Genomic DNA, 11,756 nt, shown 5'->3' with positions numbered 1-11,756 from the left:
GTAAGTACATTTTGTTTCTACTAAAATTCTTACAATATAACTCCTTTCTTGTAAGTAGCAAGCCTAAGAGAGGGCAGGTCTAGGGGAAAAAGTGGAGCTAGTGCTATGCTATAATTTGTCCGCTGATTTCCCTAAGAAAGAGACTTCCTTTGCTTGCTTGGTTGCTGATTGACCTTATATGCAGAGTCTTTTCTTTTGGTTATATTTTTGAGCTTATTGGAACAGTATAGACTGCTATTTTTCCTCCACCACCACATCTTACACATCTGATTATCCCTCTGCAGCTTCCTTGGTGGATGACATTTCTTGATCCACAAAGTCCTGGTGGGGGTAGGAGAGAGTTATCCTATTACATCTTCCCCATGCTTTAATTAAAGTAGAAGTGTGTGTGTGTGGGGGGGGGGGGTTGGTTGGTTGGTTGGTGCAATGCCAGCAGCCACCAGAGATGATTCTACAGTGATAGATGAACCATTCGCACATATACCTCAGGTACCTCAAAAGTCAGGTATGTAGGAGGACCCTGAATTCATTCATGAGAATTTGTTCAGAATTTTGTCAACTTTGAAAACCATTTAGAGCAAATTTCTTCTCTGTCAGATTGAGGAATAGGAGTTTAAATTCTCTTGAGAGACACAGTTGGCACGCCAGTTGTAATACGCCAGTTGAAATTAAGGTGTATTTGCTTTACAAAAGACCTGCTTCTATGGAAATGTCAACGATTACAGCTTGTTTACTGATATGCACCAGAACAGTTCATTAGATATATTATATTCATAGTCTCCCTGCAGACCTGCATCCTGACTAAATGGACTGTCATGATGGGTAGCGTCATTTCAGAACTTCCCATTACAACTCTGCCTCTGCACCAAAATGTCCCCTTTTGCTTGAAGTGGAATGAGAAAACAATGGCTCCATTTGTGACCTGAGGGCTGCATGCAGAGATAATGCAAAGATCAAGCTCCAGAGATGTGAATGCAATCCAGGGTGAGATGTCATTTTCTGGTGATTCAGAGTTCCATGGAATTAATCTGACTGTTCTACAACAGTGGTTCCCAACCTTGGGTAGCCCAGGTGTTCTTGGACTGCAATTCCCAGAAATTCCGGCTGGCACACTTAATTGTGAAGGTTTCTGGGAGTTGCAGATCAAAAACATCTGGTTTACCCAAGGTCAGGAACCACTGTAAAATATAAGTAAAATAAGCCCAAGGGGAAAAAAAATACAAGGGGGTGGCAGCAAAGACTGCTGATATTTTCTGGAAGTCGTAGTCAAAAGAGTAACTTTTCCTATTCCTTCTTGCAAGAAAAATAATGCATAATATAAATTAGGATACAGCTGAGTTCCAAATACATATAAGCACACAGAGGAATAAGGAAATAAGGAAATTCAACTGTCAGCACAGGAAGTTTTTTAATAACTGATGAGATTATTAGTAAACATGTCCCAGAAGTTTAAAAAAATGTTTTGTTTGGTGGGAACATGAGACAGCAGAGCCTTTTCTGTGGTAGCACTCTTGATACAGAATTAACTTCCAAAATAAGCAACGCTATTCTATTCAGACAGGCAGTGGAAACATTTTGTAGTATGTGGCATTTAATGGATTTTAATAGATGGCTGAAGATTTAACTGTGCTTTTAAGGTGATAGTTTTAAAAAAATTCTTACTTCAAATTTTATTTATTTATTTAAAATATTTTAGCCCACCTTTCCCCTTAAAAAGGACCCAAAGCAGCTTACAACCCTGAAAGACAATATTTAAAACTGAAAACAAGTATGCAAATTCTAAAAAGGAGCAAACACCACTCTGTGAGATGGTAAACACAAGTACAATTCTAAAGAATCAGTCAGAGCAGTAATGCATAACAATCAGTCTGAAAGTCACTCATGTAACCACCCATAATGTGTTGTCATTTTTTGGTCACTTAAGTTTTCTTTGTTTTGTTTAAGTGTGAACCTATTTGTTGGCTCTTGCTCATCTGGCAAAGTGATTTGAACTATTTGAACAAATATGTAACCAATATATGAAATCATAAGGAAGGAAATGGACTGATAGAGAGGCAATTTTATAATAATAATAATAATAATAATAATAATAATAATAATAATAATAATAATAATAATAATAATAATAATAATAATAATAATAATAATAATAATAATAATAATAATAATATGATCATCTCCATCAAAGTAATAAGCAGACTTTTAATTTCATAGCATTTATTCCTGAATGGTTCAATGTGGTAGTGACTTAATTTTCCCCCCAAAAATCACATTTCAGTCACCCAGTAAAGCTTATTTAACCAGAAGCAGATTAACTGGGCAACAAAAATGGATATTGCCAATTTTCAAAATGGACATCTTCTTTTAACTCTCCCTTTTGTTTCTTGTGAAGACAGATGTGCTTCCTAATCCAAACAATAGCAAGACGTTCTCTAAGCTTAGACGTTCAAAGTTCAAGAGAACCAAAAGAGAAGGGGAGGCTGATTAAATTGCTTTTCTCCATCAACATTTCTGTAGCTATAAATACCTGTCAGAAATATTTTTCAGCTTCAGAGTTAGGCGTTTGCATGCAAAAGAAAAAGACTGCTAAATTAGAAGTGCAGGTAAAGTAAAGACACCGATTTTGTACCAAAGATTTTGCTTTCTAGATGCAGGGTTGGTTGGGCAAGCATGTCTGTACTTTTTGCCAATATTTCAATGCGAGTTTTGTAACTTCTGTGGTTTCTTTTGCTTTGTTGGTTTCAGTCTTAAATCTTCTTGGAAATGGCTTGATAACTTGATAACTTTCTAGAAGGGACAGGGTTGGTGTTTCCATAAGAAACTCCTACTTCATTTGTCATTATGTTATAAAAAAATAATTAAAGCCTTCATCCTGAACTTGATGAGTGACTAATAGAATAAGAACAAGAACAGAATGATTGCAGACCAAGGCAGCAATCCTATACAACAGAGTTGTACAGTGGTGCCTCGCAAGACAAATGCCTCCAAGGACAAAAAAACTCGCAAGACAAATGGTTTTGGCAATGGGGGTTGATGACTCGCAAGTGTTCCTATAGCCGTGCTTCAGAAGACAATTGTTTTCCGTTTTTTGTTCCTGTCTCATGTCTGCTGATTTTTAAATATTTTTCAATGATGTTTAAAAAGTTAAAAGTTTTTTTAATTGAAATTTTTGAAATCATCTGCACAATATGTATGGCTTTAAAGAGCACTTAATACACCCTTTGTAAATCAAATTTGACTTTGTTCTGACTTTTTTTGCCCATAGGAACACATTAACTAAATTTTAGTGCATTCCTATGGGAAAACACATTTTGCAAGGTGAATTTTTCACAAGATAACATTATTTTAATTTTTTAATTTTATTTATTTGATTTGTACCCTGCCCATCTGGTCTATAAGAACACTCTAGGCGGCTTAACCGCAGAACGAAATAAATTCGTCTTGCGAGGCACCACTGTACATGAGAGGCTAAGATGGGGCTTTGGAATGAATTCAGTCTAGAGCAGTTTGTTTCCTGGATCTGCATCAATTTATAAACTCAGTCACCTGCATTGGAAACCTAGTATGACTGTAACCTTTTAGTTTTCCCACTGATGTACATGAAATTTGAAGGCACGATAGACCCCTAAAGAGGGTGGGTGATAAACTTCACACCCACCCAGCTGCAGAGGTCTATATAGTATGGATCTTTGCATTTGCTTTAAAAACAAACTCCAGATTTGTGCTCTGGATTGAAACAACTCTGTAAATTTGCTTCCCTTGAACCTAGAACTGAACCTGCTTTTGTCAGGACCTCGTAGCTATCTGTCTGATTCAGTTAATAACTGAGGCTTTGGCAGAATTTGGTATAGAGACCGACCCTACATATTTCAGCAGGAGTCAGTGGGGATTGTTTCACAAGATTTCCATGTAAATAATTCTAGGACACGGGCTGGTCCTGTCATTTTGCTAACGTTTGGTAGATCCAGGTCTGGTTAGTACAGAACTTGGAAAAATTAATTTTAATACCCTACAACTCCCAGATTTCTCCAGCCTGGATAGGAAAAGGTGCAAATAGCTCTGTTTCTTTAGCTCTTCTAAGTGCTTGTACTCAGAAAGAATGTATCTTTTCATCATGTGAGTATTGCTACTTGTTTAGCCTGCTGCAACTTCACTGGATCATTTTTCAAGTCTACGTACCCTGGCTCACCTGCACTTTTTTAAAAAGCTCCAGTCTGTCACACAGCTAAATATAAGCTTATCAAGTTGTATTGTAGAGTGGGATGGAAGGCCAAAGTTGAAAAGTTACTGTTGAACTACAGCTCTAGGACACCTGAACCATGTAGGCTAGAAGGTTCTGGGAATGTACTTTAAAAATGTAATCATGCAAGCCCTGGATTTGTGCTTGGACACTGAGTCCACCTGGGGTCCTCCTTGAGTTCCATGATGACAGAAAGAAAAGAGGGTGACTTGGTAAATCTGTGTCTTGTCTTGCAAACACAAAATAATCAATGAACACTCAATATCAGTGCATCTGCTTGGGATTTTGATGTGAAACTTACACATTCGATGCAGAGTCCAAAATTTCAGGTTCAGCACCTTGGAGAGTTCCTTCAAAGCTTTGAGTAAAACCTGGAAGGAACTCATCACTGATGTAATGACACACCCATCCTTTCCTTCCTGCTTTCCTGTTCTTTTTTTTAAAACCACCTATTTATTCCTTATTTCTTGATGGACCTGATTGTAAAAGTTAATTTATTAATTCACAGCATCCCAAGACTGTTAGAAAATATTTTCATTTCATTATTCAAAATGTCTTGTTTTCCAGCCAAAAGAGAAATATCTATGGTTTTGTTCCAATTTTGGGATCATTCTCCTCTTTAATTTGTCTTATTATTATTGTTATTATTGGTAATGGGAGGGGACACACAGAATTGTAACATGAATACTTTTGGAAGACCACCTGTCTGGCGTTGACACAGGCAGGAGGTTGAGCTCCTCAGTTCATAGAACAGTTTCTATTAAGCCTCTGTTGAACTGAGTATCTTGACTACCTTCTTATGTCGATCACACAATTTTCACTCAGAGAAAACTGGCAAATATATGAAGGTGCAGCATGTCATCAGATGGAAAAGCCCTCAAATTAACTCCGGTAAAAATGTAACTTATAAAAGAACTTTGGTCGTGTATCATATTTTTTGCTTTTTCTGATACATACTTTATTCTTTTCACTTAGGGCAGTGGTTCCCAACCTATTTTAAGTCACAACCCCCTTTTATAATACCCAATTAACCTGTGACAGACATACACTACAGTAGTTGAGATACCCTCTGTTACATACAGCACTGATGCTACCTGTCTGTCATGGGTTTGGAGGGAAAGTTCCATCCTATGGGGAGTGGAAGGCGGGACATCAGGAGGAGGGGCTGTACTGTATATATATGTGATGCCTGTGTGGTGAAGTTTAAGAGACGCTGGGATGTGAAGAAGCAGCAGCTGGGAAGAAGAAGCTGGTGGGGGAGTCTGTGTGTCAGACAGGGTACTACTGTGTGTCAGAGTACCAACCTGATAGGTTCAGGTGTCTGTTGGTTAGCCAGAACTGATAGGTTCAGGGTCTGTGCTTCAAGTTAAGGGTTCTGTGTGAACCAAACTGTATGCATGTATGAATGAGAATAAGCCACGTTACTTTATCTGATTCACCTGATCATTTTATTTTCCCTGTGTGTGTATTTAAATAAACCTTGTTCTTTTATTTGTTTAAAAATCCATCCCTGGTCTGTGTGACTTCTTATAGGGAATGGTTGGTGGCAGCTTAGTTAACGTGTGGCAGATCCCAGTAGGTCTGGGTTTGTCACATTGATTGGTGTCCAGCGTGTGGGATACGACTGGTCCAGTTGTCCAGCGGTCCAGCAAAGCCTTGGCAAGTGTGCCCAGAGCAAGGGGGGTCTAGTCAGGGACAATCTGAGAGCACGTAGGTAATCTTCTAGGTGTACCTCACGGGGGGGTGCACTAGTAGAAGAACGTGTAACCTCAGATTGGGGACTAGATTAGGGTGCTCTGAGGCAGCCTGTTTTGGCGGGAAAAAGCTGAGGCAAAACTGTGAAATAGCAGTGAGCTAGCTTGTCTGCTGAGAGGCCCAGCAGAGGGGGGTAGACTCTAGCTCGCAACTGTTGCAAGTAGTGCTGAAAGGACAGCAGCAATCTATAGGGAAAGCTGGTTCTGAGGCAAAAGAAAAAAAAAGTGGTCGTTTTATTTTGAGGCTTGACTTTTTGAAGCAGCCTGTGCTGGGGGGGGATTATGCCCTTGACTCGAAGCCAAATGGCAGAAATGGGTGAAGTGAAAGAACCCCAGGTGGACCAAGGTTCTGAGGATGAATTTGGCTCAGTGCAGGATGAGAGCACGGGAGAACAGAACCCAGAACTCAGAAAAATACTCCTAGCCCAACAGCATGAACTGAGGGTGAGGGAAATGGAGGAAGTGAGAGAACCACAGGGAGACCTAAGAAACTTTAAGTTATCTCTAGAACATGAATTCAGAATGAAAGAACTAGAGAAGGAGGAACAAATTGAACAGCTTAAAATGAGAGGAAGAGAAAGAGCTGAAATCAGTCAGGCAGAGGCAGATGCCAAGGAAAGGGGAATGGCCATGAGGATAAAAGAGATGGAACTGAAACACAGAATTAGAATGGCACAATTAGAATTAACATTCCTCAATAAGAGAAATAACAATTTATCAGTTGAAGAAATTTTGGAAAAAGAAAAGTATGAGGCTCAGGCCAGACAAAGTGAGCAAGATCTTGAAAAATATAATCAGCAAAAAGACATTAAATTAAAGGAAATCAGAGATAAGACTGAAGAAAAAGTAAAAGAGATAAAAGCTAGGGCTGAGGAAGAAATTTTACAGATCAGGGCTGAGTTTGAGGCTAAGCGAAAGGAGCTGGATTTGAGAATAAAAGGGAAGAAATTGCAGCAAGGGGGAGGGGCCCATGGTGAAGGGAAGCCCTCAGACATGAAACCAAGACCTCAGATTTTGGAGGGAAAACCAAAACAAGATGAGAGAGATTCAAAATACACCAGAAAATGTTATTTCTGTCAGGGAAAGGGCCATCTAATCTCAGAGTGTGAGAAATTAAAGCAGCTAAAAGGAATTGTGCCTCAGGATTCGAGTGGAACCAAGCCAAAAGCTGTGTTCTGTGTCCAGAAAGAGCAAGGCTCATTGTCACTGAGGGAGCCTGTTGCCATGGCTACTCAATCTGGAACAGCTACATCTGCTGATCAGGCTGAGGAAAATGGTCCTCTTGTAGAGGTCAGGCGCTGCCTACTGGTGAGAACAGATTCTCAGTTGTTTGAGACAGCAGGGGTGGACGTAGGAATACTTGGCCATCAGTATCGGGGGCTGCGGGACACTTGTTCCCAGGTGACCCTGTGCCATCCAGATATTATTCCTAGGGAATATCTAATCCCAAATGAGAGCATGAAGGTGGCAGGGATTGAGGGGCAGGTAATCTCACTGCCAGTAGCAGAGGTACCTGTCAACTTTCAAGGCTGGAGGGGAGTTTGGCGGCTAGCAATTTCATCAACTCTGCCAGCAGCCGTGCTCGTGGGAAATGACCTGGCTGAACATGTGAAACGGGTGCTAGTGATTACACGTTCACAAGCCACCACGGGGACAGTTCAGGGGGGTAATGATGAGCCAGAGACGGAAGCAGAGGGGAGTTCAGAAGCTGTGGTGGAAACCTTAACCACAGACAGCAGATTTGGACAAGAGCAAAAGGCAGACGCCACTCTCCAAAAGTGTTTTGAACAGGTGACTGACGCCCAGCTAACACCTGAAACCCCAGTGAGATTTCTAGAGAAAAAGGGGATTTTGTATAGAGAGACCCTGAGGAATATCTCAAAAGGGGGAGATGGGATCAGAAGTCAGCTGGTGGTACCTGAAAAGTATCGCCCCATGATCTTACAAAGGGGGCACTCTGACATGTTTGCTGTGCACTTAGGGGTGAACAAAACACAGCAGAGAATCACACAGAATTTTTACTGGCCTGACATAGGGAAGCAGATCAGGGAGTTCTGTAAACAATGTGATGTGTGTCAAAGGCAGGGGAATAGCCGCGACAGGACCAAAGCAAAGTTGTGCCCTTTGCCTGTGATTGACACTCCGTTCAAATGCATAGGGGTGGATATTGTGGGACCTTTGCCCAAGGCCACAAAGAGGGGGAACAGGTTCATTCTCACCATTGTGGACCATGCCACGAGGTACCCTGAAGCCATTCCCTTAACTAACATTGAAACTAACACAGTGGCAGATGCCTTGGTGGGGTATATGTCCAGGATGGGATTTGCCTCAGAAATAATCACAGATTTGGGCGCATCGTTCACATCAAAGCTCATGAAACGCTTATGGCAAATCTGTGGAATTAAGCACAAGGAAACAACTGCCTATCACCCTGAAAGTAATGGGTTAACTGAGAAGTTCAATGGGACTCTAATGCGCATGATTAGGGCTTACTTGGCAGAGAATCCAAACAATTGGGACCAGAAGCTGCAATCCCTTTTGTTTGCTTATCGATCAGTGCCACAAGCCAGTACCGGGTTCAGTCCGTTTGAACTTTTATTTGGGAGAAGGGTGAAAGGGCCCCTTGATTTGATCAAACAAAATTGGGAGCAGATCACCCAGGATGACCCACAAGACGTTGTGACATACATAGACACCTTGAGGAATGACCTAAAGAGAAACCTAGAGCTAGCAGCAGAGACCCTGCAAGCTCAAAAGGTCAGAAAGAAAGCTTGGGATGACCAGGAAGGCAGAGAGAGGCACTTTAACCCAGGGGAGGAAGTGCTTTGGCCTAGGCTCTGCAAAGAGAACAAACTGCAGCTGGGTATCCCAGAAACAAAATATTTGGGTCACATGGTAGGGGGAGGAATGATAAAACCCCTCGAGGCCAAAATAGAAGCTGTTCGTGATTGGCCCAGACCCAACACCAAGAAAAAAGTCAAATCATTTCTTGGGTTGGTGGGCTACTACAGAAAGTTCATCCCGAGGTTTAGCGAGATTGCGGCTCCGCTGACCGATCTGACGAGGAAGAAGGCTGATGACCGCATCCCGTGGACCAGCGACTGTGAGGCGGCGTTCCAGAGGTTGAAGGAGGCGCTCGTCCAGTATCCAGTGCTGCGTGCTCCAGACTTCGACCGGGAGTTCATCGTCTACACCGATGCGTCTAACAGCGGGGTAGGAGCAGTTCTTTGCCAGGAGGATGAGAATGGTGACCAGCATCCAGTGTCCTACCTGAGTAGGAAACTTCAAAAAGGTGAGAGACATTTGGCAACCGTGGAGAAGGAGTGTTTGGCCATAGTCTACGCGATCCAGAAGGCCAAGCCTTACATCTGGGGAAGACATTTTGTTCTGTGCACTGACCATTCACCACTGCAATGGTTAAAGACAATGAAAACCCACAATAGCAAACTTATGAGGTGGGCTTTAAACCTACAGGACTATGACTTTGAAGTGAAGGTGGTCAGAGGGTCAGTGAACTGTGTTGCTGACGCCTTGTCAAGAAGACCTGAAGAATGAAGACGGCGAAAGAAACATGGACTATGTATATATATTGATGACAAAAAGTTAAATGTACCTGTTTTTTGGAACTTGGTTTGTATGAATAAAGGTAAATTGATGTAATGTATATGGTAAATGTTTAAATGCCTAATTGCTATGGTTAACTTAGAATGTAAGTATAAGTAAGTATGATATGGTATGTATAACTGTTGTTGTGTGTTTTATCCAGGTTGTTTTTTGGGAAAAAGCACCTTAGCTTTCCCCCTACAAAACAACTTATAAAGAGGGGAGGTGTTACATACAGCACTGATGCTACCTGTCTGTCATGGGTTTGGAGGGAAAGTTCCATCCTATGGGGAGTGGAAGGCGGGACATCAGGAGGAGGGGCTGTACTGTATATATATGTGATGCCTGTGTGGTGAAGTTTAAGAGACGCTGGGATGTGAAGAAGCAGCAGCTGGGAAGAAGAAGCTGGTGGGGGAGTCTGTGTGTCAGACAGGGTACTACTGTGTGTCAGAGTACCAACCTGATAGGTTCAGGTGTCTGTTGGTTAGCCAGAACTGATAGGTTCAGGGTCTGTGCTTCAAGTTAAGGGTTCTGTGTGAACCAAACTGTATGCATGTATGAATGAGAATAAGCCACGTTACTTTATCTGATTCACCTGATCATTTTATTTTCCCTGTGTGTGTATTTAAATAAACCTTGTTCTTTTATTTGTTTAAAAATCCATCCCTGGTCTGTGTGACTTCTTATAGGGAATGGTTGGTGGCAGCTTAGTTAACGTGTGGCAGATCCCAGTAGGTCTGGGTTTGTCACACCCTCATCTGCTCAGTACCATTCACACTTGTTGAAAAACAGCCCTGACAATTGCTTTTTGTTTGGGTGAGAAGTGGTGAACTGATGAAAAAAAGGGTCAGCTTCTGGGATTTTCTCCATGAGCAGTATCACTTTGTGAATGGTAGTGAGCAGAAGAGGGTACCCTGTAGACCATCTTGACTGTTACCATTGGTGTTGTCAACATTCAATATAAAGCTTGCATCCTTTTTCCTGCAGATAATGTGGGCACAATACTGTGTAGCAATATCAGGCCATTTCCTGTCTACTTGAATCATGGGTACAGAACATAATATCCTACATTCATAAACCAGAGGATTTTTGAGCAATTGATAAAAAAAACACATGCTACTGAGAGAGAGACAGAATGTGTCCTTGATTGGGAGAATGTTCAGTGATTTTACTCAGGATAGCACAAATACAGATTGACTGCCTCAGCAAGTATCAGTTTTGTCTATCTGGGAAGGTTCAAACCTAGAAATTCTATATATACGCCACCTAAACTAGTAATAGTGTCTGATTTCACCTGGATTCAGACTTGTGATGCCATCTCATTCAAGAGCTTTCTTCCTCCCCTTTCTGGATTTTCTCTCTCTTTTTCTTCTTCTACCCAAGTGACTGAAACTGATACAGTGCCCCTCAATGTAACCACAAATGTATAAAGAGGTATGAAACTGGTATAACTCTGAAGTGTCTGTAGGTAAACCTGTACCAATGGAGTCCTCTGACTGCATGTTGATTACTAGGCAAATGAACTTAAATATTTCAGTAGGTAAAAACTGGAACCAAGTAAGACAATGGGTTGGACCCAGACTCGATTATGTTTCTGTATCCAACTCACTATCAATATTGTTGTACTGTAGATAAAAACTTGGATGAGTATCTCAGGAAGTAAACATTGGCTTCTGGAATATGTTTTGTAAAAGAAGGAGATGGAGCATAGAAAGGAATGCAGCAAAGGGAGTCTCCTTGGACATGCACTTTGACTCATTGTGAGAGGGCCACCATTGGTGGGCCATCTGCCCTTGCCCCACAAACCCCATGGGAACCTGGCAGACCAGCCGCTCTGGGCTCTTGGGAAGGCTAGGAGGAGGGACGCCCAGGTGTCTCTGGGGAGTTGGGGGAGGAAAAGCACCTGGCAAGTTGGGAGGAGGACCTGGTGGCAAGGCTAAATGAGGATGGGGAGGAAGACTCAGGGTCCTTGGGGCCCATGACACCCCATGAGGATTTGACAGAGGAAGAGGAAACCTTGGGCTCAGTGGTAGAACATCTAGATCCCATCTTCTGCCCAAAAGTGGGTTGTAGGTGAGCTGGCCTTGTACTGCCTTGGTGAGCAGCTTCCCTGTGGCAAGGGGCCAAGGCCAGGGGAAAAGGACCTCCACTGTAGCAGC

At 42.0% G+C, this 11,756-nt stretch overlaps 2 long non-coding RNA genes across 2 annotated transcripts in view; both read left to right on the top strand.

Moving 5' to 3' along the window:
• The window catches only part of LOC144587783 (uncharacterized), a 65,457-nt gene that overhangs the window by 8,155 nt on the left and 45,546 nt on the right, over window positions 1–11,756 (top strand). The gene's annotated exons all lie outside the window — the stretch shown is intronic.
• The window catches only part of LOC144587760 (uncharacterized), a 29,602-nt gene that overhangs the window by 8,052 nt on the left and 9,794 nt on the right, over window positions 1–11,756 (top strand). The gene's annotated exons all lie outside the window — the stretch shown is intronic.

This window comes from Pogona vitticeps, chromosome 1 (assembly GCF_051106095.1).
Source record: "Pogona vitticeps strain Pit_001003342236 chromosome 1, PviZW2.1, whole genome shotgun sequence".
NCBI classification, from domain to species: domain Eukaryota; kingdom Metazoa; phylum Chordata; class Lepidosauria; order Squamata; family Agamidae; genus Pogona; species Pogona vitticeps.
Note: the sequence above shows the minus strand (reverse complement) of the source record. Positions and strands in the feature narration are given on the sequence as shown.